At 37.5% G+C, this 25,727-nt stretch overlaps 1 protein-coding gene across 5 annotated transcripts in view; it reads left to right on the forward strand.

Annotated features, from left to right (window-relative positions):
* The first annotated feature begins 3,106 nt into the window (after positions 1-3,106).
* Positions 3,107-25,727, forward strand: part of LOC119790652 (muscular LMNA-interacting protein) — a 65,314-nt gene continuing 42,693 nt past the window's right edge. For 3 of the 5 annotated variants that reach the window (XM_038296275.1, XM_038296277.1, XM_038296276.1), the window contains exon 1: positions 3,108-3,268. The gene's annotated coding sequence lies outside the window, so the exon portion shown is untranslated. Of the gene's footprint in view, positions 3,269-25,727 lie in introns of all 5 variants that reach the window. The other 2 variants (XM_038296282.1, XM_038296279.1) reach the window with 1 other exon arrangement.

The following is a 25,727-nucleotide window of genomic DNA, read 5'->3' on the forward strand; positions in this document are numbered from 1 at the left end:
TCCAGATTATCTATTTCTGTCGGAGGCGCTCAGACCCCCACATACCAGCGGTGCGCTGACAGCAGAAATCTCTTCATCAGCAGCCTGTAGGCTGGGCAGCCTGGGGTTCACCGCGGCTGCTGGCAGGTGTTTTTCATCTAAATAATTTTAGCTGCAGGCACCAGGATACCGGCAATAAAAGCGAACATATTCCGTCAGCAGGTTTCAGGATTTTAAGTTAATTTAGGAGTGATCACAGCGCTGTGTCATCTGTCTCACGGCCAGCTTCTAGGTTTGATTAATACTTTGTAATAAATACATGAATAAAGCACAGTCATACTCAGTTTTGCCCCCGCTGTATTTTTAAATACGCAGTAGAGGTATTTAAAGGTAGTAGAGGACTTGTACCTGTATATAAAAAACGCGCCCTATAGTCCGGTGCGCATTATGTGTGTGTTAAATACAGAAATGGGACACATAACTGAGAGTGCGCCTTTTAGTCCGGTGCGCCTTATGGTCGTGAAAATACGGTATATGACTGCGGTACCATTTCACAGAATGTTTTGAGTGAATTTCTTTTCTATTTCCATACAGTAATGAGTTTGAATAGTTCCCCTCCAGCACTTGTTGGTATTGTCTGCAGTTTTATCTGTGTGCTTTAAAAAAAGTACATACCCTGGTTATATTGTTTTTGCATTTTTTTTAATCTTTTATTGTCATTACACCATCACAAATGAGTGGCAGTCTGTGCGAGTGTCTATCTCGCACAGACTGCGAGATAGACATCTCATATCTTATCTTTATTTATGTAATTGTCTTTAAGTTGCATTCAAAGTCCTTTCTTTCAAAGGCTAATTTATTTAAGTTTTATTTGAATGTTCTTGACTTTCTGTGACTGCAGGACTGGTTGAACGATTAAGGGCAGGTTATACTTCTGCAACCGCACACATCAAATGTTGCTTGTGTTTGGTCGCGAACCAGTTTTGCTGGTATGCATCTGCAACGTCGGTCTGGAATTTCTAGGGATGCACAGCAGTTTCCTGCCAAAGCACTAGGGGGAGCCTATTCGAGAACTGGTCACGATAACTTCTTCGACGGCCCCGGCGGCAGTGTTTACTTTCCAAAACAATGTTGTCTGAGGCATTGTACAAGTGGTTGTATTTCTGAACCTGCTCGATTAACCTTTCATTGTGGTAATCCATTGTTGTTATTACTCCTCGATTTTTAAAAATGGCCCCGGCACAGAACTGAAAAGGACAACCATACAGACAGCCGGAAAGGCATACCAAGGACCAATCACAGCTGCTTTTTGTCTGCACACTTCCGCTTGAGGTCTGCGCGGGTTCACGACTTTACGATGTATAGTCAGGATTTTTTTAAAGGTGCACGACGACAGAGACAGATTTGACGGTTGCAGAGGCTATGTGTCAGAAGTACAAATTGGCCTTTAGAATACTTTTTATCCCATTTCTACTACTACCATATCATTATACGTTCACTGAGTTTGGTTTCACCTTTACACTTTGCATATCAGTCTCCCAGAGCATGTGAATGGAGCTGAGCACTGCGCAATTTCCACTCCCTGTTCAGGAGGATATTCGCTCATTCACTTCGCCGCTCAAACTTGCGCCAGGACACGCCGCTCAAAATCCGCTTTGTGCTTTAATTTTCTTGCCCCCCTCCTGAAATTTTCAGGAGAAGGCATTTTCTGACATTTTTCCTTCATGTTATTATGCCAGGGCTCTGGGACAAATGGTGTTTAATTAAGTGATGTGACCGATACATGTATATTGTCTTATTTAACTTGCTGTTAGATTACCGCACTGTTTCCCAGCTGTGAACGTAAAACCTCGCTACATTCATGTTGCCCCGCGTTTCCTATTTAATTATTAATTTATTTTACTATACTACATTAAAAAAGGCCACTTTGCATCCCATTTCAAATCAGATAATAGCGTAAAATGCATGTATGCTATCCATTTTCATAAACAGGCTTTTACCACAATGATCACTTTATGTAAACCCACTCTGTATTGTTAAGTATAGTTAATGAATGTTTTTATGATATTTTATCCCACATTTTAACAGCCAATATGCAATCCTCATCTCGGCGATTCCGTGGTAAAGTTGAAACATAGACTATAGCAGATTATAGGCACAGACTACAGCATAGGCATTGGCCTAGGTTTTAATTTAAATAAAGTTGGAGCGAACTGGGGTGGAGCGAAATCCTTGCTCCGGCCTTTACATTTAAAACCGCTCTGCGCTCTACCATATTTCTTCTGCTCCGCTCCACTGTTCACTCCATGCTCCGATCTGCTCACATAGTCTAGAGTCTCCTACCAGGTTTTGACATTGCGCAATAAATAACATATATGAAAAGAGGTGGCGCTATTGGACCATACTTTATGTTATGGTAGCTCCTGGTAGAAAGGCAGGGGAAAGGAGCAGGAAGGAAGAAAACTTGACAAGTACTACCGTGACAGAAATAAAGAATGTAGTGTATGAGAAGGATAAGAACAGTGGTCTGCTTTCTCTCCCTGATAGGGAGACATATAGACAGAGATACAGGCAACAAAAAAGCAAGAAACAGAATTAGACTCAAGCTGCCTAATAGCTTATTATTGGAAAATACCTTACCTTAATGGTCACAGCAGACTGTTGAATACCCTGGATCTGGATCATTTAGATGCATAATAAAACAGCTGATACTTTCTATATAAATTAGGCTTTGTATTTAAGCAGAAATATTGTTCTTTACTATATTCAAAGCAAAGCAAGTTCTGTAAGTCCTAATTTTATAAGTCTGTCTTCTGTAATTTATTATTTGATACATTTAACTTATAAAAGTTTCCATCAAATTTCTGAAATTCACTTTAAAACAGGAAATATCTTTTTAGAAATCTCTAAAATGTGTGTGTTTTTGATGGGATGTCAAGGAGTTTTGCTGATAAAAAATAAAAAATCATCCCATTAATAGAAAAGTAAAATAAGGTTCTAGGGTGGAACTATTGTAATTTGGGATTCCTGGAATGTAACACATTGTTTTTTTCTTCCCAGTATGCAGACTAGTGTCTGTATGCTATTTGTGGACATAAGCCATCTATAAAAGGAGATCTGTTGGACAACACAGGTTGACACTGTTGCTCATTCAGATTCATGATGGGAGCTGAACAGTGGGGACCTTGCTTTGATGACATCTAAAGCCTTGTTTTTGAACCCAAGCCTGGAGCAAAGCTTTTAAATGGAGAGGAATCAGAGCAGAGTGACTCAATAAAACATAGGAAAGGTAAGAAGGTTTTAAGATACATCATAACATATGTGTACTTTCTAATATGTAAAATAATTCTTCTCTTTGGTGTTTTCTGTTGCATTATCTCAGCTAACTACTTTTGTTGTTGGTTTTTAAATCTGGGTGTATTCAAATATTTTACCCTGAAGCAAAATACAGCATGAATGAGAAATCTATTTAGGTTTTGATTTTATGTAACAACAGCTTGATGCCTCTTTCTCACTCAGCCCCCTACTACGTGTTACCACCCTCTAGGCATACACATATAAACACATGGACACTACAGAGACAAACACTTGATACTTGACTAGGCTTCTAACCTGGAATGAAGTGGAAAATCGCTTTAAATATAGTTTCAGTTGTTTTAGAAACCCAGTTATAATTGGCATCAAAGTACGAATGAGCAAAATAGTGATATAAATCTGATATCTATACTTCCAAATTTTCATTTTCGTAACCCTTTTTATTAAACTGCACAGAAAATTACACTGACTGAAATATGAACATTTTTCTACTGTTTCTACTGTTGTCATTTGTTGCATAAGGTGCAAACTTATAATCTCAGTATTTGTTTATAGTCCAGATTAGGGGTGGGTATTGGCAAAGAAGTCACGATTCGATTCGAATCACGATTCACATGCCACGATGCGATTCTATCACGATGCATCACGATACTTGAAATATTGCGATGCATTGGGATATTTTCACTGAACACTGTAAGAAAAAGATACAGCCCTTACCAGTGGCTGACTGGCTGTGTATGATCTGGATAGTGTCTTCAATTGATACATAACTGAAAGCAACTGAATTCATACATAGCTGTATTTATTTAAATTACTTTTGGAGGTGTTGCCATGAAAACAAATACTGGACAGAAATATTACTATTACTGGCATGGACACACTAACAAAAAGATCTTAGGATTCATCAAACTTAAAATAACAAAATGAGGATAATCAGTCCGGACATGCTTATGACACAAAGCAGCAGGCGTCAACACATCCGCAGCGACATCTGCTGGACTGGAAGTTGTATTCCACTTGGTTTGATTGATGTGCGCCAACCATTAATGTATTTTATTTGTTCATTTTTATTTTTTAATAATCGATTCTTGCCTTCAAGAATCGATTCAGTAGATCACAAAAATTAGAATCACGATGCATCGATTTGACGATTATTTTGCACACCCTTAGTCCAGATATAGAACCCCGTGGGTTCAGTAGCAGCTGGCGGGGGTTTAAATTTACACCCACTTTCAATGTCTGAAGGGAGGGACTATGAGTTTGTATGTAATTAAACTCTTTACTTCCCAGCACACCCAACTGTTCATGCATGCATGGAGCACAGCTATCTTGATACTGATTTTAAGGTCAGTGGTGTAGGCCATTCACAGTTTGCAAGGATTTAATTGTGGTGATTAAATAAGTATTCAAGAACAAACGCAGATGGTAGCAGGAGAATAATGTTAATCTTTTGTCACAACTTGTAGGAATGGGCTTAGAAAGAAAGGCACCATCAGGCTGCAGGAACAACAGTAGGCGCACTTTGAAAGTGCTTTAATAGCCTTTCTTTTTTTAGATTAATTAAAGTTCATTCGTCACTTTCTGGAAGGTGACTCCTAATGTGAGTGGCTGTAAAAATCTACACACGGAGGGTGAAAGGGACAAAGTGCTTCTTGTGCTAGACTAACATGCCAGAAGCAGTAACTAGACACTCACACAGTAAGGACTGTAAACACTCTGAACCAAGACCAGCTAAAATGTGACCCATGAGGACGGTATGATCTGGGCAGCACTGACAGTGATTCATTTTTAGGACCGCTTTACTGGCGGGAAACACATGGTCAGTCTTCCACAGGGTAAACTTACTCCTTCTGGTTCCTCAGCTGATGAACAGACAACAGGTTTGTAATAACATGACCACATAAGAAAATATAATAAAACAGTATGTAAACATCCTGCTTTAAATCCATCACAAATAAGGGCCAGTCTTTTTCCCAAACAGCATGAACGTGTATATTTATTCTGCCTCATGTCAGTGCTTCAGTTTAGTGATGATGTAACAGTCAGGATTGGATACATCCTGGATTTGTTTTTGGCTTTTTAGTGCCAACTGAACCACGTCAAAAACACAATATGTCCTTCCAATCTCCCCAACTCCTAAAGGGTACTATCAGCAGGATATTGCACCAGGTAATAATTATTCTAAGACCGGGTTCCTCCTTTTAGATCATTTTTTATCTACACCTATTTATGAGGCCTTAACATTAGGGTGACCATATTTTCATTTGGGAAAACCAGGACACCTTGGAGCGGGGGGGGGGGGGGGGGGGTTTGATTGAAAGAACAAATGTCTCATCATCGGGATTTGCTCCGTGATGAGAGGAAATGTTACTTGTTACTAGTTGTTTTAATGGTTATAGAGTCAGATATGTGGCGGTAATGTTTCATTTATCTAAAGGTTTTAATCTGTTACTGTGTAAATGGGTTTGGCTGTAATTCAAGGACAGATTCTAATAAATCTGCAGAGTGGGAACTATAAATCTGATAGGAGTTTAATTTTTTTATTGTTGTTTTGCACAATATGCTTAACTAAGTATTTTTTGTTGTTGAATATTAGAGATTTTGCAGATACATTTTGTAGATACATTGTTTAGATATACTTATATCTCTCTACCCCTTTTATAGAATAGAATAGAAAATCCCTTTATTGTCCTACAATGGGCAAATTTACAGCAGCAGAAAGATTATTGAAAATGGTCACACAAATGAGGACCTTAGAAAAATGTCTAAGAATAAAATAATAGGGAAGAGTTAAAGCTACAGTGTGTAATTTTCAGCGACATCTAACGTCCAGACTGCAGACCGCAGCAACATGAACATCTCCCCCCACCGCTTCTCCCCCCCAACAGTACGGCGAGCGTTACGGGACAAAATGTCTTCCATGACGTCGCATCACCTACCTTCTCAAGTGATGAGGTTTGTTTACATAGATAATTTTACAGATAGTATTTCATTAGTCTGTGTGTTCAGCACAGTCTCAGTTCATCTCTCTCAACTTGCCATAGTTACTTTCGAGCGTAATGGGCGATCTCGCAATCGCTAGTTTGTTGGCTAGCTGCTTTTTTCATAATGCTGCCGTAGCGCAAAGATGTCTGCCTCCACGGCTGCGAGACCCGCTCCTATGTAAATATAAATAACGAATTCTAAGGCAACGCAAATATTAAGGTTAAGAGGCTGAGCTCGTAGATGATGATAAATAACATAGTTATGTATAATATATTACATTTCTGACTGTATATCCCTGTAATTATTACACACTGTAGCTTTAAAATATAAAAAATAAAATTCTGTAAAGTGTTTTAACAATATAAAACTGGAGAATTAATAACCAATATGCAGCTGTGGACATTTTTACAGTAATGGATATTTGAAAATAGCAGCAACATCAGAGATGTGCAGAATGACAGCAGCAGGTTATTTAACTGACTAAGGTTTCTATCATTACATTTGATTTGATTTGTTCCTGCTCCCGGTGGTTGGAATCTTTATTCCATTCTGGATTCTTGTGAGTGAAGTCTTTGTTCACTTTAACTTTTAAAAAAATAAATACATAAACAAACAGTTTTGAAAACCTCGGTATTCATTCTTTTCCTGCTTTGTGTGTCAACTTTCACGGTTGCTAAGCAACAGAGCATACGGCGGTAAAACCCGCTGAAGGGAGGAACTGTTCGAATTTACAGCCAAAACTCTTCCGGCCTCCTTATTTTCAAGGACTTCGAAGGATCCAGTCTAGGTAGACCGCGTCCTTGGAGGATGCGTCCTAGGTTTTCGAACAGAGCCTCTGATTAAGAACAGGGCTGCCCGCACTGACGCGGCTCAGGGATTACGTCACACGGAGCGTTGTGCGCAGTGAAATCAGGACATTTCCTCACTTTCTAAAAAAAACCCGGGACAGGACGTGAAATACGGATATGTCCCGGGAAATACGGACGTTTGGTCACCCTACTTAACATGGAAACTACATTTTTCAGTTGCTTCCACCAATATTATTCAATTCAGTCTACTTCAGTTTATTTATATGCCTCTTTCTCACTCTTTGTCACTTTACAGAGACAATACAATCAGAATAGTTATAGGTTTCCTATCTAAAAAAAATCAGCTGATTGCATCTACTCATAGATTCTACAGTGATCCCTTATTATGCATGCAGTGAGAGTCAAGTGGTTATGTGGTGTCACAGCCAAACTGGAACATACCAGATAAATCTACCATGATGAGAAAAGCAGAGAAACAAAACGTCAGGGGTTGAAGAAACAAGTACAAAATGAGCTAAATAGAGATACAATGAAACAGAACGATGTAAAGTGGTCTCTATGTCTTCCAGCAGCCAGAGCCTATAGCGGGATAACAAAAGATTTACTAGCTCAGGATAATTTGAGCCACTCTAATTATAAGCTTTATCGAAAGGAAAGTTTTAAGCCTATTCTAAAAAGTAGCATTATGGTGCTACACGCCTCAGAAGGCATCTAAAAATATTTTACTGTGAGTTGTCAGCCCTCATATTGGAATTTTAAAAGAAATGTGATCAGGGATATGATTGAAAGAGAAGATGGATTTTAAAAAACGTGTATGAGAGCACATCATAAAGCAAAGGAAAGCAAAATTTGTTTGTGCAGCATATTTCAGAAACAACATAATTCAAAGTGCTTTATATAAAACGAGCCTAAGGAAAGAAAGCCAAACAGAAAAAAGACATTGGAAATGCATGACAGAGGAAGGTAAAGAAAATGTTGGACTTCTAACTTAATCTAATGAGGTTTTAGTTCACATTTGAAAAAGAACAATTGAAGGCAGCTCTAAAAATTGGGGTTTAACCTTGTTTTAAAGCAACTTAGGGTTTAAGTGCTTCTAAAGTATTCTTGGGGTTAGTAAGAAAAGCATAAGGACCAAATACTACTTCTACATCTCTTTTTCGATACAGGGTATGCTGAGTATACTTGAACCAGTAAAGCTGAATGGTCTGGGTCATTAATAAACATACATATTTAATCCAACAGCATTCAGCGTCAACTGCAGTTGAATTATTATCTTTTTAGGCAGTCCTGTAAAGACACCTTTGCAGTGATCAACTATTTATAGATAAACTCATGGGTAAGTTTTTATAAGATACAGTATTCAATTCAATTCAGTTTATTTATATAGCGCCAAATTCACAACACATGTCATCTCAAGGCACTTTACAGTTCAACCAGATCATACAGTCAAATTGATACAAAGTTTTCTATCTAAGGAAAACCAGTTGATTGCATTGACTCATTGACTCAAATACAATCCCCCACACTAAGCATGCTTGTAGCGACAGTGGAGAGGAAAAACTCCCTTTTAACAGGAAGAAACCTCCAGCAGAACCAGGCTCAGTGTGAGCGGCCATCTGCCGAGGCCGACTGGGGTTCAAGGAGACAGAAGCAGAGATACAAAAAGCAGCTGTAAAAGGCGGCCCCGTCCAGGAAACACACAGCCAGGCAGACGAGCTCCAAGGCAGCTCCCATGCCAGAGGACGAAGAGAGCACATCCACTCAGTCACAGTCAGAGAAACAGGACCACACTGGAAAACAGGCCGATCTCCAACATCTATAAACAAGGGTGTTGATAGAAGCAGCACAGCTGATGTTTCTTTCCAGGATGACGTCACAGCCAAACAGGAACAGACGAGGCAAAGCTACTCTGAGGAAAAGCAGAGAGAGCAGAAGGTTAGAGATTGAACTAACAGATTCTGTAGAATAGGAGAACAGAGAGAGAATGAAGCAGAATGATGAAATGGGGGTCCCTATGTCCTCCAAAAGTCTAAGCCTATAGCAGCATAACTATAGAGATAGCTCAGGATAACCTGAGCCACCCTAACTATAAGCTTTATCAAAAAGGAAAGTTTTAAGCCTAGCCTTAAAAGTAGACAGGGTGTCTGCCTCACGGACTAAAACTGGTAGTTGGTTCCACAGGAGAGGAGCCTGATAACTAAAAGATCTGCCTCCCATTCTACTTTTAGAAATTCTAGGAACCACTAGTAAACTTGCAGATTGAGAGCGAAGTGCTCTGTTAGGAACATAAGGAAAAATCAGATCTCTGATATAAGATGGAGCTTGGCCATTTAAGGCTTTATATGTGAGAAGGAGGATTTTAAATTCTATTCTTGATTTAACAGGAAGCCAATGAAGAGAAGCCAGGATAGGCGAGATATGATCTCTCTTTTTAATTTTCATTAGAACTCTGGCTGCAGCATTTTGGATCAGCTGAAGGCTTTTAACTACAGTTTGTGGACTTCCTGATAGTAAAGAATTACAATAGTCCAGCCTTGAAGTAACAAATGCATGGACTAGTTTCTCAGCATCACCCCTGGACAGGATATTTCTAATTTTTGCAATGTTCCTCAGATGAAAGAAGGAAATTCTAGAAACCTCTTTGATATGGGATTTAAATGACAGGTCCTGATCAAAAATAACACCAAGATTTTTTACTTTATTATCTGAAATCAGTTTAATCCCATCCAGTAGTAGTCCTTTAATCCTGAAAACTTTCTTCAGGTTTACTACAGTCACTGTGTACATCTAAGTGTTCAGGTCTTAATCCATCCCACACAGATTTTGAGTCTGATCAGTGAATTCTAGCTGCAATAATGAAAGCTCATCACCCTTCCTTTGAGTCAAAAAAATATTAGTTCAGTTTTGGTGTTGGATTTTTAGGCTAAAGAAAATGTTGGCACATCCATGCATTGATTACTTTTATGCATTTACCCGGAGCTGGACTGGGTTCATAGTGAACAGTTCTGCATGTTAACTGATTTAGATGTTTATTAAAATCTGAGTTATGGGGAACATTTAGGTACTCAATAGAAGTGGCCCAAATACAAACCTTTGGGGAACACCACATGAGGTATTTCTGGTCTTTGATATAAAGTTACATACATGCCTCTGTCCTACATTTAAGCTAGTCCAGCTCTTTCCCAGAAAGGCCAGTCCACTTTTACTGGGGACCTAACAAAATCTAGTCATCAACAGTCTGGGATGCTGCATTATGGTTCAATAATACCAGTACTGTGGTTTCTCCACACCCTCCATTTATTAGGATGTCATAGAACATCTTGACAAGGAAAGTCTCTTTACTGTGGTGGGCAAGGAAGGCTGACTGGAAGATTTTGAAGTGTAAGGAAGGTACTCAATGGTTGAAACACAGCTTTTTCTATAATTTACTGATAAAGGGGACATCTGAGATATGTCTGTCTGGTACTGTCATTCTGCAGTAGCAGTTAGACTAAATTGTTCTTTTGAAGATGTTTTGATATTTGCTGATTTTAGGGCTCGGGGGGAAAAGACTGACTAGAGGATTGTGTTTATGAATAGAGTCTAATCAGACATTATGACGGGAAAAACTTTCTTAAAGGAGTGTAGCGCAAGTTCAGAAGATTTTGCAGACGTTTGCCCCCTCTGGCGACAAGTTGAAATGACACATGCATTCATTGAACAAGCACAGCAGTTTACTGCTCTGACACACAGGACTTTTGTTTAGAAGTGTGATGTTACCTGGGGTAAGAAATTATAAATACTGAAGGTATTTTGAAAGGAGCATCTTGACTTATTTGGATTAAAGTTGCCCTAATATTTACTCTGGTCTTGTTCCACTGCCAATCAGACCCCAATATGGATGTCTTTAGAAAAAACACCTTTCAAAATCCATTTTTTTAAAAAGCATTAAGCTTAATAAAAAGGTATTACAGTGCTTTCCAATTATACCGTCATCTGTAGCAGAAACACAGAGCTGCAGTATTCTTCGGCTCATTCTCATAGCTTGTACTGGTACTTAATAAGGTCTTTTTTCCCCACTTTTTTCACCTTACCTGGAGTTGCCATTGGTGTCTGAGTTAAGCTGCATGTCGGTTGTCTCTAAGGGCCGGATCTATCAAAGGTTTACGTGTATAAAAACGTGAGCTGTTTCACTGCGCATGCTAAAAAATGTAGCGCCTCTTATCCATTTAGTACTTTTTCTGCAATGAATATGCAATATGGGGCGTTTACACGCAAAAGTGCGTCTTGTGGGAGGAGAACATGTAAATATATTAATTAAGCACTCGCAAAGTGATTTATCAAACCTGAAAGCAATTTTGCTAACGGTATCTGACTCTATATTTAACACGTTTCAAAAGAAGGTGCAAATGGTCTGTATGCGTAATTGCGCACATATGGCAGCTGTTATTGTCGCAAGAAGGAGACATGGAAATGAAGCAAGGAGACGCAGAGAACGCATTTTTTCACTCCGTGTTAATATTTTTGGAATGAACGAGAAAACGATCATCAAAACATATCGTTTATCCAGCATTGCCATTTTGGAGCTGTTGGGGGAACTCCGAATGGATTTGGAGCCAGCCACAAGGAGGACCCACGCAATACCCCGGATATCACAAAACTCCTTGCAACATTGCACTTTTTTGCATCTGGGATCTCCCAATCTCGTTTTTCAGAAGTGCTGTCCGACGTTCTAAATGCCATGTCGCCCTGACGCCCTACCGGAGAACCCCGACCTCTGCGCCTGTGGAGCAACATGCCAATGCTGCGGGGATGCGTACGCGCAGTCATCTCATCCACAGTCCCATTGTGAGCCATTTGGTATGTGCATTTTTCTACAGACCAATACAAAACACCTGTTTTTTTTTTTTTTTTGGAGGGGGTGGGGGTGTCACTTTAAGATTAAAATTTATTAATGCACTAGTTTGCACAAACTACAAACTACTTTGCCGCAAAACACAAAACGTGCAAAACCATCATTTAAATAGGGCGTCTCCAACAGTTTTGCACCTGCCACCAGTTACGCAATCGCTCTTGTTAAATCACCCGCAAACCATGGTTCAGCCCCTCGCGCAAAATTCCAGTTTGCCTAGCGCAAATTACTGCACGCAAAATTGCATCTTGATAAATCCGGCCCTCAGTGTCCACAAAATCCATCTTTAATAGGACACTTGCTAGATTGATGTGTGGATGGATGATAGGGAAATGTATGGTTTTATTTCATGTTTCAGAAACTAATCTCTTTGAACATGTCAAAAACCTCTTTTACTCCTTTCATAAATTGCAATAAAATGCCTTCATATGATCAATATCACATAAATACATGATTAATCTTTAAGATTTGTATTTATTGAGTACGTTTAATCTTTATCTAACAAATAAAAATTTTGTTTGTGTAGTATGGTATTTCTTTCACTTTTAAGAAGATTATACATTCTTTGATGAGCCTAGTTAGACTTATTTGTTAATTCCTTATATTGAGAGATGGTGTACAATTTTAAATAATAGCTGTATTTTGTTAGCTCTAAATAGTTTTAAGTCTGTAAAATAAACCTCAATGCAAATAAAGGAAACAATGTAATAATTTCTTATGATCTGTAAATACTTTCATTATGATGGCTGCTTTCTGCCACAAACCCATTTCTAATGTTTGTTTCATATCTGTCTCCACAAGTTTAAGCAGTATGTAGCGAATGCATTGATATATTCCAATCATGTAGTGCCACATAAGGGAATTATTTTTAGAGGTCATACAATGAATAGGTAGAGCAGAAATGATTTATTTAATAAGATAGTTGTCAATAATTTATTGCATTATTATGGATACAAACAGATAAATCTCATGACATTTAGGCGGGTAGATTAACCAGTAGTCAAAAAACAGTTGCAAGATATCAGTTTAATTATGTATTTTCTTGTCTAATTTATTAGATGATGCAAATACGGAGAAGACAATTCCCTTGATTATTCCGCTTCCTATTATCAGCCTGCTTGGCTTCTATTGTTTTCTTTTTCTTTTTTGATTGAGATCACACCGCCAGAAATGGATGTGTCATTTTAAATACATTAATATTTTAATCTAAGACTATGTTTACTTCCGCCCTTTAAATTAGATGAGCAACATATATCACAAAACTACTGGATCTTAAATAGAATGCAATAACATATGCAACATAGTGTTGATATAAACATGGCCACATGTTCAAATGCTGCTTTTAAAAAGAAAGATTTTGATGTCTGAGGAATACTGTAATGTTATGTAAGAAACATTTCCGATATATTCACTGTTTGTCCTGTGTATTTTATAATTATTCAGGGCCAGTAAAAAGTTCTAAAAATTATCTCCAGCATCAGATATGCTCATAATGCTGATTAGTTAGTTTTATCAGTTTAAGACCCTTATGACTGTTCAAATGCTGGCCTTGTAATAATTTGATTTCACCTCAAAGATAGAAAATATGCTTTTAGGTACTCAGTTGAGTGAAATGATTATTGAGGTCAATCTTTAACTCTCTTTACCGCTAGATTGTAGTATTTTCCTATTTACAAATCATGACATCAACATTTGAAATCCTCTTCTATATAAATATATACACAAGTGTGTATGTACACACGATACAACAATAAAGGGATCACGCAATATTAAAGTGCAAAAATACACTACAGTCTGATCCAACTTTGATGTAATTTCCTTAAAACAGGTCACAGTGAGGCTCAGTAGGGTATGCCGCCTCCACTTGCCTGTATGAACTCCCTTTGAGAGGAAGAAAGAGAGAGAGGGAGTGGGTTGAGGAGTAGGATTAATACCGAGCCCTTCTTTAAGTGCTCAGTTCTTCATCCTTGGAGGAAAAAAACCGACCAGTGTTGGAACTTGCATCAACAAAGAAGACATTCCCTGAGATGAGAGAGATGAAACCAAAGTTCCAGTTCTTGTTGCTATTTAGTCCATAATCAATATTTGATGGATCAAGACAGCGTTGTTATTTAGTGTAGTTTTAAGCTTGGCCAGTGGTTCTAAAGATTGAAGAGTAAGACCTAAGATGGAATGGGAAAGAAGATTCCAACCAATTTCACCACCCAAGGACTGAAGTAATGTGTTTCTTATTCTTAAGTGTAGCAACCCAAGTCCAGTACTTTTCAGATAAAGATTTAGGGAACCAGATTCAATTGTGCCTGGTGTTAGGCAGTTGAAGGAAAGGCCGAGGTTCTTGTTAAATGGAATAAAAGAAGGAAAGCCAGGGTGTGTGCACAAGATACGGTTTGACTCTGGGAAGTAGTGAGTAAGAAACAATTTTTAAAGGTCAGCCGCATGCATTAAGAGAAGGTAAAAGATTTTTTTGTTCTTTGTTCAAGTTTAAAATACACCTAGTAATTTCATCTTAAGCAGTGGAACAGGCTGTTTGGTCCTCAGTTTGGGTTAGAGTGCCAGTATATATAGACCTAGAATGGTGTAATGATTAATCATCTGCCAGAGTCTACTAATAAAGCATGTTAGAATTTATATAGGAGTGTGGACAATGGATTTTTGTGTCACCCTTGTAAGGATAAGTTCTTTGATGGTGTCAAATAAATATATGGCTCTGGTTCTGTCATGATGGGTTACTGAAAAGCCCAATATGCAGAACACCACAGAGACTGAAGAAAAGTTTAACAAGTTTATTGTTCACAAGCACATGGAAATAACACAGGTACTGGTTCAGGCCTGGGGGGCTGGTTCACTGGAGTCTGTGTGGGAGATAGTTCAGTTAGCTTGGACGCAGTTGAGTTTGAGTTTGAGAGTTTCAGGTTTATACCTTGAGAAGTCCGGTTTAGGCTTTGAGAGAGGAACTGTTGGGTCCAGAGATTGTTTAGTTCAGTAGAGTCGGATAACTGCTTCAGCGTCTTACTTCTAGCGTGAGGGCAGACCTTGGCTTTGGGTTTCCAGCTCTTAGTCCAGAACTGCATGGGAATCCAGAGAAGAGTCTTCAGGTTTGGCTCAGAGGGCAGGCTCGGCAGGTTAAGCTCATCCAGAGCTCACAAGAGAAAAACAGGATTCCTGAAAGCAGAGACAAAAAGGATTAGAATCCTATCTGGATTCAAGAGCAACAAAGGTTCTCAGAAGATGCTAGGCTCAGGTGCTAACCAAACTGGATTTAACACTGCGGCGTCGAGGCAAGGTCTGAAGGCAGGTTATATACTGAGGATCCTCTGATGATGAGATGCGCCTCAGGTGTGTCGAAGGCTCAGCTCAGGAGGATCCATGGCGGACTCTGCTGGAGAAAGATGGAACTTCTCCAGCTCCCAACAGGTTCTTAAGTATATGTGGAGGTCTTAGCAATTTTCCTATAGCCCAATGAACAATAATGAACAATGCCATAAAATTGTCCCTGGCTCCTTGGCTATCTAAATCATTTGTTGAAAAATGGTGTGACTTTGGGAAGGAGATAATTAGCAGAAGTGAGAGGATTATTTCCACCCAACCAGGAAGACTTTAGAAGAACTATAACAAAGAGAAATACTCAGTAAGTTCAAAGTCAAACCAAGGTTGGTTTCGAACTTTGAGCCCAAGAGGAATTTAGAAGTGGGAAGGGCTAGATTCTCGAACAATGGCTACATAGCAGCGGCTCTACTCTCAGTCTTCCCCTAACGACTGAACTCCTCACCCTATCATTAAGGGAGACCCCAAAGACACTACGGAGAAAACCCATTTGGCTGCTTGTATCCAGGATCTCGTTCTTTCGTTCATGACCCAAATCTCATGGCCATAGATAAGGGTAGGAACATAGATCGACTGATAAATCAAGAGCTTTGCTTTTTGGCTCAGCTCTCTCTTCACCACAATGGACTGTTACAGCACCCGCTCCACAATAGACGCCGCACCAATCCGCCTGTCGATTTCCAGCCCCATCTTTCCCTCATTCGTAAACAAGACCCCAAGAAAACTCCTCCAACAGTAGGCAGTACATCCTCCCCAAACAGTAGAAGGCACTCTACCCTTATCCGGCTGAAGGCCATGGTCTCGGATTTGGAGGCACTGATATATATATGTATGTATATATATATATATATATATATATATATATATATATATATATATATATATATATATATATATATATATATATATATATATATATATATATATATATATATATATATATATATATATATATATATATATATATATATATACATACATATATAAACAAAGAAGAACATTCAAATAACACTTCTGAGATCTGAATGAATTAATTAAAGTGGAAAAACACACTACAAGCTGTTCCAACTTTAATGTAATGTTTATAAAACATGTCAAAATGGGGTTCAGTTTTGTGTGTGGTCTCCACTTTCCTGTATTATCTCCCTAAAATGCCTGGGCTTGCTACTGATAAGGTGGCAGGTAGTCTTTTGATAGATCTCCTCCCAGATATGGACTAAGGAATCCGCCAACTCCTGGACAGTCTGTGGTGAAACATGATGGTGGTTGGATTGAGACATGATGTCCCAGATGTGCTCAGTCGCATTCAGGTTTGGGTAACGAGCAGGCCGGTCCATAGTTTCAATGCTTTCAACTTGCAGGAACTGCAGACACACTCCAGCCCCACGGGGTCTAGCATTGCTCTGCATTAGGAGGAACCAAGGGCCATATGCTCACCCCTTGTGAGCATATGGTCTCACAAGGGGTCTCACAAGAAGTCTGAGGATCTTATATCTTAGCATAATGGCAGTCATGGCTACCTCTGGCAAGCACATGGAGGATTGTACTGTCTTCTGAAGAAATGCCATCCTAAACCATTACTTACTGGTCATGATGATTGATGTTGCAGGCTCCTAGGGTCTCCAGACTATGTCATATCTGTCACATGTGCTCAGGAGGAACCTACTGTCATCTATGAAGAGCAGAGAGCCCCAGTGGTGAATTTGCCAATCCTGAGGGTCCCGTGGGAAATCTGAAGCCTCGTGCACAGTGTTTGGCTTGGAGCACAAGCCCATCTGACTTTTGGCCCTCGTACCATTCTTGTGGAGTTGGTTTCAAACCATTTATGCAGACACATGCACATTTGCGGCCTCCTAGAGGTCTTTTTATTAGAGCTTTGGCAGTGCTCCTTCTTTTACTCCTACAAGGTTGAAGATAGCAGTTCTGGTGCTGGGCTGTTGGTCTCCTACGGCCTCTTTCATGTTTCTAGTTGTACACTGACCTGTCTCCTGGGAGCGCCTCCAGCCTCTGGACACAACAGTGACAGACACAGTGTCTTTCTCTCTCTCTCTCTCTCTCTCTCTCTCTCTCTCTCTCTCTCTCTCTCTCTCTCTCTCTCTATCTATCTATCTATCTATCTATCTATCTATCTATCTATCTATCTATCTATCTATCTATCTATCTATCTATCTATCTATCTATCTACCTACCTACCTACCTACCTACCTACCTACCTACCTACCTACCTACCTACCTACCTACCTACCTACCTACCTACCTACCTACCTACCTACCTACCTACCTACCTACCTACCTACCTACCTACCTACCTACCTACCTACCTACCTACCTACCTACCTACCTACCTACCTACCTACCTACCTACCTACCTACCTACCTACCTACCTACCTACCTACCTACCTACCTACCTACCTACCTACCTACCTACCTACCTACCTACCTACCTACCTACCTACCTACCTACCTACCTACCTACCTACCTACCTACCTACCTACCTACCTACCTACCTACCTACCTACCTACCTATCTATCTATCTATCTATCTATCTATCTATCTATCTATCTATCTATCTATCTATCTATCTATCTATCTATCTATCTATCTATCTATCTATCTATATATATATATAAGTCTCTGTTGCATTGACAACATGATAAACATTTTGTGAGAAAAAGTAAAGTTGTGGAAAAAGAATTGAAAGCTGGAGGAAAGCTTCAAAGGGTGAAGATTCCCTTCACATTAGACACTAATAGACACAGCCCACAGTATGAAGAACCTGTGGCTGATTCTGTTTGTGAGTTAATGTTTTTCGTGCTTTACCTGCTGGGCTTTATTTTTAGCCTGTATACTGGACTGGAGGGATCATTTCAGCTAAACACCTGTTGTCCAGGGTTATTGAAGAAGGGGCTCTTATAGATTTGTTGCATGGGTCAATCTTTGCAGACAAAACCATTTAGCAAGAGACTATTGTTTAGTTTCAGACAAAATAATGCTATGTTGTACTGCTAAATCATATTCTCAGTCTTTTGATTTATTGACATTATTGTTCTCTCTTTATTTCACTTTATTATAATACCAAGATGACACCCAGTGAATTTTTTCTTGTGGCCATTGTCCCATTTCATGCCTATCTGTTACCATTTGGCAATCTGTTAAAGCAAACAACTAAATGAAAATGGTTTTAACTCTGGATTAAACAGACTAAAAGATGGAAAATCACTGGAAAAAGAGTGGGGAATAAGAGTAGTGACAATATATGACAACGTATCCAAGCAGAAAAAGGAAAGCAAACAACAGGAAAATGACAAAAACAAATGGAGAACAATCAAGAGGAAATGACAGAGGTTGCCACATCGTCAATCGTCACCATCGTCAGATATGTACTCCAAATGCAAAGAAAATTAGAAATCAGTTGTGAGGAATTGAAAGTCAAGCCTAGAGAAACAACATGTGAATTTGCTCAGTGCCAGAAAACTGTGAAGGAAATAACACAATTGATTTTGTGAACAGAGTGATTCACAAAAAACTGGAAGTGACGGATGAATTGGACGTGGAGAGGCTGCACCCGGTGCTTCCCTAGAACAAGGGAAGGCCCCAGAGCTATTCTTGTTGGATTTCAATTATATGCCATAAAACCAAGGGCTGTATGCTGTACTGAGAGTAAAAATTGTACAGGTAAATGATCGAAGGATTCTGTTCCTAAGGAACATGCAAAATATAAAGACATGAGCAAAGAACCTACTGTAATCAAAGGGAAAGTCAAGTAACGGTATAGATTTTATCTCCAGCAAGACTGAAAGTTTTTCAGAGAATTTAAGTGAAGGTGTTTGATAACCCCCAAGCTGCTGCAGTTGGACTGGCTGAGTTCATATTAACCTTCCAGAGGAGGAGATTGATCTGGAGTCAACACTGCAGATCGCTAAATGGGAGTCAGCCCATATGCTAAGACAGGAACCCAGGGTCATGAAATGATGGATAGATATAATGCTTTTCTCAAGAAACATAAAAGGACAGAGAAGGAAATAGACAAAATAAAACATGATTTATTTGTCTTTCCTGTCTTTTTCTTCAACTTCATCCCTCCCTTTGATAATAAATATTTCAAGATAATACCAGCAACAGAATCAGTTTAAATGTTTGTTTTTTTCACAGAATACATTACTAGGAAAACAACATTAATCCAAATAGTTATTTGTTAAACAAAATATAATACAGATAGACAATTTAATTGTTCTGTGCATTAAGAAAAGTTTGCACTTTACTTAACTCCAGAAGTTTTCATACAAATGTAAATAAAATGCATGAATATCTGAAAAAGCTGCTTTCAAGTAATAGTATTGTCTGAAACATGGTAAAATATATCTATAAATGTTGATATGGAACGGTAGGATCTTGTTTATATAATTAAAGTAAAGGACAAAAGTGGGTGTTTTGCATTGTCTGTCTGAAGTTCCTTGAGATTTAAAAAACAATGCATATTATTTGCTTTTGATGAAATGGAAAAGAAAAATTCAAGGAAAATTTTTGGAACTTGTATAAACAAAACACCAGGCTCAAGATTAGAACATTTCAGAGAGAGATGTGAATATCTTGTTGATTGATTACTTCAAAGGAAAAGGTAGTTCATATGTAGAGATTTCAATTTTGATTGAATCAAAATCCCCTCAGATTTTGAGCAGAAGTTTGAATCTGGTAAATAATCATCAAACCCGAGAATTATTAGTACTAATGTTACTTTATTTCATAACATTTGTATTAACTACACTGAAGAGGCATTTCTTAGTGGGGTTCAAATACAACAGGTCTTTTAACTGATAAAATACCAATAAATATTTTTCCTATGAAATAACCTATGAATGAACTAAGGAAGCTGATCAAATAAAGTATGTTCATCTAAGGTCAGAACTAATCACCTGATTTTTTTCTTAAGCTGTCAAGTGTGGCATAGTTACTAAAAAAACTAGAAAATAACAAAAGAAATATATATCTAAGGTATTCCCAATGTATGAATTACTTTTGACAGATGGAGACAGCTTTTCTAATTTTTCAAAGGGCCAAAATTGTAATTGTCAAGAAAGTGGATAGTTTTACTATAAAGGACACATTCTTGGATTTAGATTAAACAAATAAACAATTATTGAAATATTTAGAAACTAAAAGTTAATTTAAAGATTTTATTAGTTATCTTTAAATAAAAAAAGAACAGATTGCAAGTTACTTTGACAGAGTTCTTGATTTTTAAGATCAGGCAATAAAAACAAAAGAAGGAAGTAGGATTTCAAAAGGTCCTGCTGTGTATCTCAGTGCATAAAGTAAAACTGTGGATTCATCTGGATGAGTATTTGGAAAAAACAATGATAATAAAAAAAATAAAGGAGTGACAGATTTTTTTTTAAGTAAGTAATAGTGAGGAGACTGATGTTGTTTGAGAATTAATACAATTTTATAATCTGATATTATTAAGATTTCCTACCCGGAGTTCCTTTCCCAGCCTGGATAGTGTTCTTATGTAATGGGATAGGAGCTAGGAACAGGAGGTAGGAGCTACAATTCCAGGTGTTTGGAAAGAGCCTGTGTAAAGACATGCTTAACATCCATCCAATTAGTGGCTCCTAAGCCAGTCGGGTTGGGGGTCATGTATGCCTCTATCAGCTCCATACAGCAATCTGCATCATGTATGTCTATTTCAGCTCCATGTTTGTGCAGAGGTGTAAAATGTCTCCCCACAGCAGAGAGAGTACACTTAAGACAACAATTTGCTTGACTGAGTTGACATGCTATTTTAGATTTTAAGTAAATAGCGCCCTTACCAATATGTAAAATGTAATTAGATTACTTTTTCAATAAAAAACTATTGCAGTTATTAACAATGTTATTATATAATGCCATTAATCCCAACATCAATTTTTGTGTGTCTGACTTAATGACATCTGTTAAATCAAATGGATAAACTGGTTGTTTTACTGCATTATACAGTATATACACAAACAAATCAAACTCACATTTAGCCGCTGGATATCCCTTTATTGCATCCTGGTAGGTCATAGATCTAATCAGTTATGCAGATAAGTAGTTATAGAATTTCTCAAAACTCATAGCTGTTAAAATTAAGCTTTTCTTATTAATAAAAAAACCATCTCATTTCCATTGATGGAGGATGTAATCTCTGGGTCAGTTCACTCTCCTTATCAAAACATAATAATGATGATAGAGCCCTTATGGTTTGAATAACAAAAAGAAAGATATTTAATCACTGTTCCTTAATGCAAAATTTGATCAGATTAAAGTAAGTTCATTCCTTTATAAAAACTTCCACTAAAATTTCAAAAGAATAGTATGAAATAAATAGGGTCTAGTTTCATCTTTATTTTTATGCATTGTATTTCTGTTTTTGTTTTCTAATTTCCTAGTTTATTTTATGATCTACCAGGTTTTGCCCTTGTAGTTTGTTTCTTGTATCAGCTTTCTTGTGTTCTGTTTGTTGTGTATTTTATTGTTTTTATTCAGTTTAGTAATTCCCTTTTCCCCTTTGTCAATTGTCTATATGTTCTGTGGTTCAGCTTCCTTGTGTTAACTGGTCTATCATTCAGCTGCACGGCCTTCCCTCTACCTCAATAGCTCCACATTTCCCCTGATAACTCCTCAGGTTATTTGTCATTCTCCAACTCTATCCAATCCCCTGCTTTCTGTTTCTCCATCAAGTCTGCCTGTTATCCTGCCCAGTCTCACCTTCTTATTATTCTTGTGCAACACCATTTGTAAGTTTCAGTTTCCATTAGAGAACTATTAATGAGCATATATACAGTATTTACTTGAGGTGTTCTTAAAAACAACAGTCAATAAGCACAAAATATTCAGTGGAGTCATTTTTGAATACTAAAAAATGTGCATTACAAACCTTTCAAAGAGTGAGGAGTGTACAGTAACCAAATACATTTACGTTTTACAGTATTAAGGTTTTTCATGATCTGTACTTTATAATGTATTTTCTAAAATAAAGACTTACTTTCATTTTTATACCATTAGAGACACAAAAATTACACTTTTCCATTTGCAATTAAAAAATCTGAGACATTGTTACCTGCTATAAATCAAAATATGATGGGAATTTATTATGAAAGTATTTCTTTCTGTGGAATCAGCATGTGTATCAGAGAATTTGGTTGGATAGGAGATGTTAAAGTGTGGTTCACAAGCCACATCGTCTGCATACAGAGATGGGAAGTAACGAAGTACAAATACTTCGTTACTGTACTCAAGTAGATTTTTCTGATATTTTTACTTTACTTTACTACTTATTTTTATGGCGACTTTTTACTTCTACTCCTTACATTTTTACACAAATATCTGTACTTTCTACTCCTTACATTTTTAAAAATTGGCTCGTTACTTTAGTTTTGAATCATTTCAGTGGAGTTACCGTTATTATTTTTCACGTCATCAATACCAAATTCAATCTAATTGGATGGGAATCTACGTTGCATTTGACGCACCACTACAAGATGAATCAACAGATTCGGTGGTATTCATTCGCGGCAAATCATTGCAGCTTGGTGGCGGTGGTGTTAGCATGGATTAGATTAGTATGGACGACGAGATGATTGGAAATGAAGACAACGGAAATCTAGTCCTATTGGCAGACATCCATCTAAAATGTAGGCAACGGCATGAAAACAGTGGTTTCTACTTTTACTTTTATACTTTAAGTAAATTTACAAGCCTGTACTTTGTTACTTTTACTTGAGTAAAGAAGTTTAATCAGTACTTCCACTTTTACCAGAGTATTTTTTAACACAAGTATCTGTACTTTTACTCAAGTACGGAAAGTGAGCCATCTCTGTCTGCATATAACCACTTTCTCTGGGTTTATTAGCATATTAGAATACTAGCGACTAATTATTCTCTTTTCTTATTTGTTTCATGTTTTAATGGACTTTTGGAGTACAGACTCAGATGTTAAGTAGGAATTGGGATGATTGTTAATGTTAAGGACTGTTAAAAGAAAGTTTCACTTCTTTTTAACTCTTTTCAGACTTAAAAAAAACTTGTAATGTAATTACTCATAAATAGTGTTTTTTTTTTCTTCATCGTTTTGTTGTCCTTACACTGTAACAAGTACAGAGGGAAATTAACTCTTTACCTTTTAACCCATGGGCTGCCATTGTGCGACACCTGGGTAGCAGTGTGGGGTTAAAGGTCTTTGCTCAGGGAGCCAGAGTGGCAGTCTGTGGCAGTGAGGCTTGAACTCAGAACCTTCCAAGTGCAACGCCCTAACCACTAGCCACCACTCCCCAAAGCAGTGAAGGGTCTTGCCTAAAGACCCACACTGGCAGTTCATTCCCCCGAGCTGGGATACAAACCCAGGCCTCTTGTTTGCAGGATGGGTGACTTACCACTTGAGCTAGCTAGCCACTAGTTGTTTGTATACTCTAAATTTGCAATTGATTGTCTGAAATAAAGTTATTCATTCTTTAATGATTAATTCATTCAAAATCATGCAATGCACATAATGTTAAACCTTACAGTAGATCCTAAGCCTATTTTTTACTATGGACCCACACTCCCCATTCCATTGTTTGGACATGCAAACAAATAATTCCACATAAAACTGAAAGATAATTTTCTAATTTAGTAAAATGGGATCCTTGTATTGTCGGTGTAGAGGTTGACATAAGGTTTTACTTTGTATTATTGGGGTTTCTGAACCAAAGTAGTATAACAATTTGACTGTCTTGGATAACAAGCTCTAACTGAAAGACAATTGGGCTAAAAGCTCAACTTCAAAAGGACTGAATTAAATTGCATAAAAATAAAGAATGCTCCCTGAAATGGCTCTAGTGGGTGGACCTTCAAAGTAAAAATATTATTTGAAAATAGGAAAATCAGCTTCAAAGCAAAATAATAGTTTGAAAATATAAGATCTTATTGTTTAATAAAGCAGAAAAAAGCCCCTGGAACTGCAAACATGAATAAAAAGTTGCCCAATGATTGTGAATCTCTGATGTTCTCATAATGCTCAGAGCAGTTTCTTGCGGGCTTTAGAATATTTACATAGTTTGACCCTAAAAACAAATCTTCTGGATAAAAAACTACGTCAGCGAAGCCATTCATCTCTGTTATAAGAAAATGTATTGTAAACATGTTATAGTACATTGCATACGTTTTTCCTAAAAAAAAAGCAATTATAAAAAAACAAACTTTTTTTTATCAGCTAACTTTGAAATGCAGTACTTTTATTTGCTCTGCTAGTAAATATATGAGTAGTTTTTTAGTGAGACATATTATTTTTTCATTATATTTTAATTTATATGATGCTTGAATAACCCAAGATGCCCTACAATGAAATAAGGATTGTCTCCTCTTGGGTGTCCAGAATTTATAAGAAAACAAGAGAAAGTTTTCTAAACTATTTATTTTGCTTTGGATGTGGGAATCGTATGGATTCTAAATGTGAAAAGTCAGAATTTGATGGAACAGATCTATTTCGGAGTATATAACCTGTCAAGATGACTGAATAAAATGATTTAATTCCTTTCTTTGAAAGGAAAGAAGGAACTTTGTCTTCTTGGGTCAAAGACACTATAAAATGGATGGGTATAGTGTAAGGAATCAAATAAAGTATAACTTTCAGGTTTTATGAAAAACATTCATGACTGTTTTTTCGGCTTTATTTTCACTTTGAAATTAGTTGAGTTTTTCCTATGGGCAGAAACCTCTACAATCAGAAACTTAAATTTGAAATGCACATCTGTAGATGCAATATTCAATAGTTTGAAAGTGAAGTTCACCACATTGAAAAAGAATTTATTGACGTGAAGCTAAATAACAAATGTAATTAATATTTGAAACTGAAACATGCATTTAATCTATGACAAGCACAAGAAGTGTGTGGTAAAGAAATGAGAGGCTAACAGTTACAGCTGGGCTACTTGTTGCTGTTAATACACTTGATTAGTATAGTGTGCAACAGGTTTTGCATTTTCAGTATTCCCCTTATGTCTTGAAACCATGGGAGCTCTGCCAGTGTCCCACAAAAGCAGCCATTTATATATTACAGGATAGGAAAACCCCCATACGCATGTATATACAATGACACTTATTTACCTGATGCTTCCTTTTTGTGTAATACATTTAATGCAAACTGGAAAAAATTGCTGCTATTCATTTAACATAATAGGAATCTCTGTTCAATTACTCTGGTCTATCTCAGGGTCCACCCACAAAATGGGAATTTTAGATACATAAAGGTTTTATTATTTTTACTTTACTTTACTTCACTTTCAAACTACTACAATTACTTCTGAATTTTGCATATAAATATTCGCTATAGGCAATTCAAATATGGTTTTTGAAATTTTAATTCCATTTCCAATGCCACAAGTTTTTGCCTGTATTTTTTCTCTTTTTTTGCAGATCCTAAA

Source organism: Cyprinodon tularosa, unplaced genomic scaffold (assembly GCF_016077235.1).
Source record: "Cyprinodon tularosa strain WSP-4 unplaced genomic scaffold, ASM1607723v1 ctg37, whole genome shotgun sequence".
Classification (NCBI taxonomy): Eukaryota; Metazoa; Chordata; class Actinopteri; order Cyprinodontiformes; family Cyprinodontidae; genus Cyprinodon; species Cyprinodon tularosa.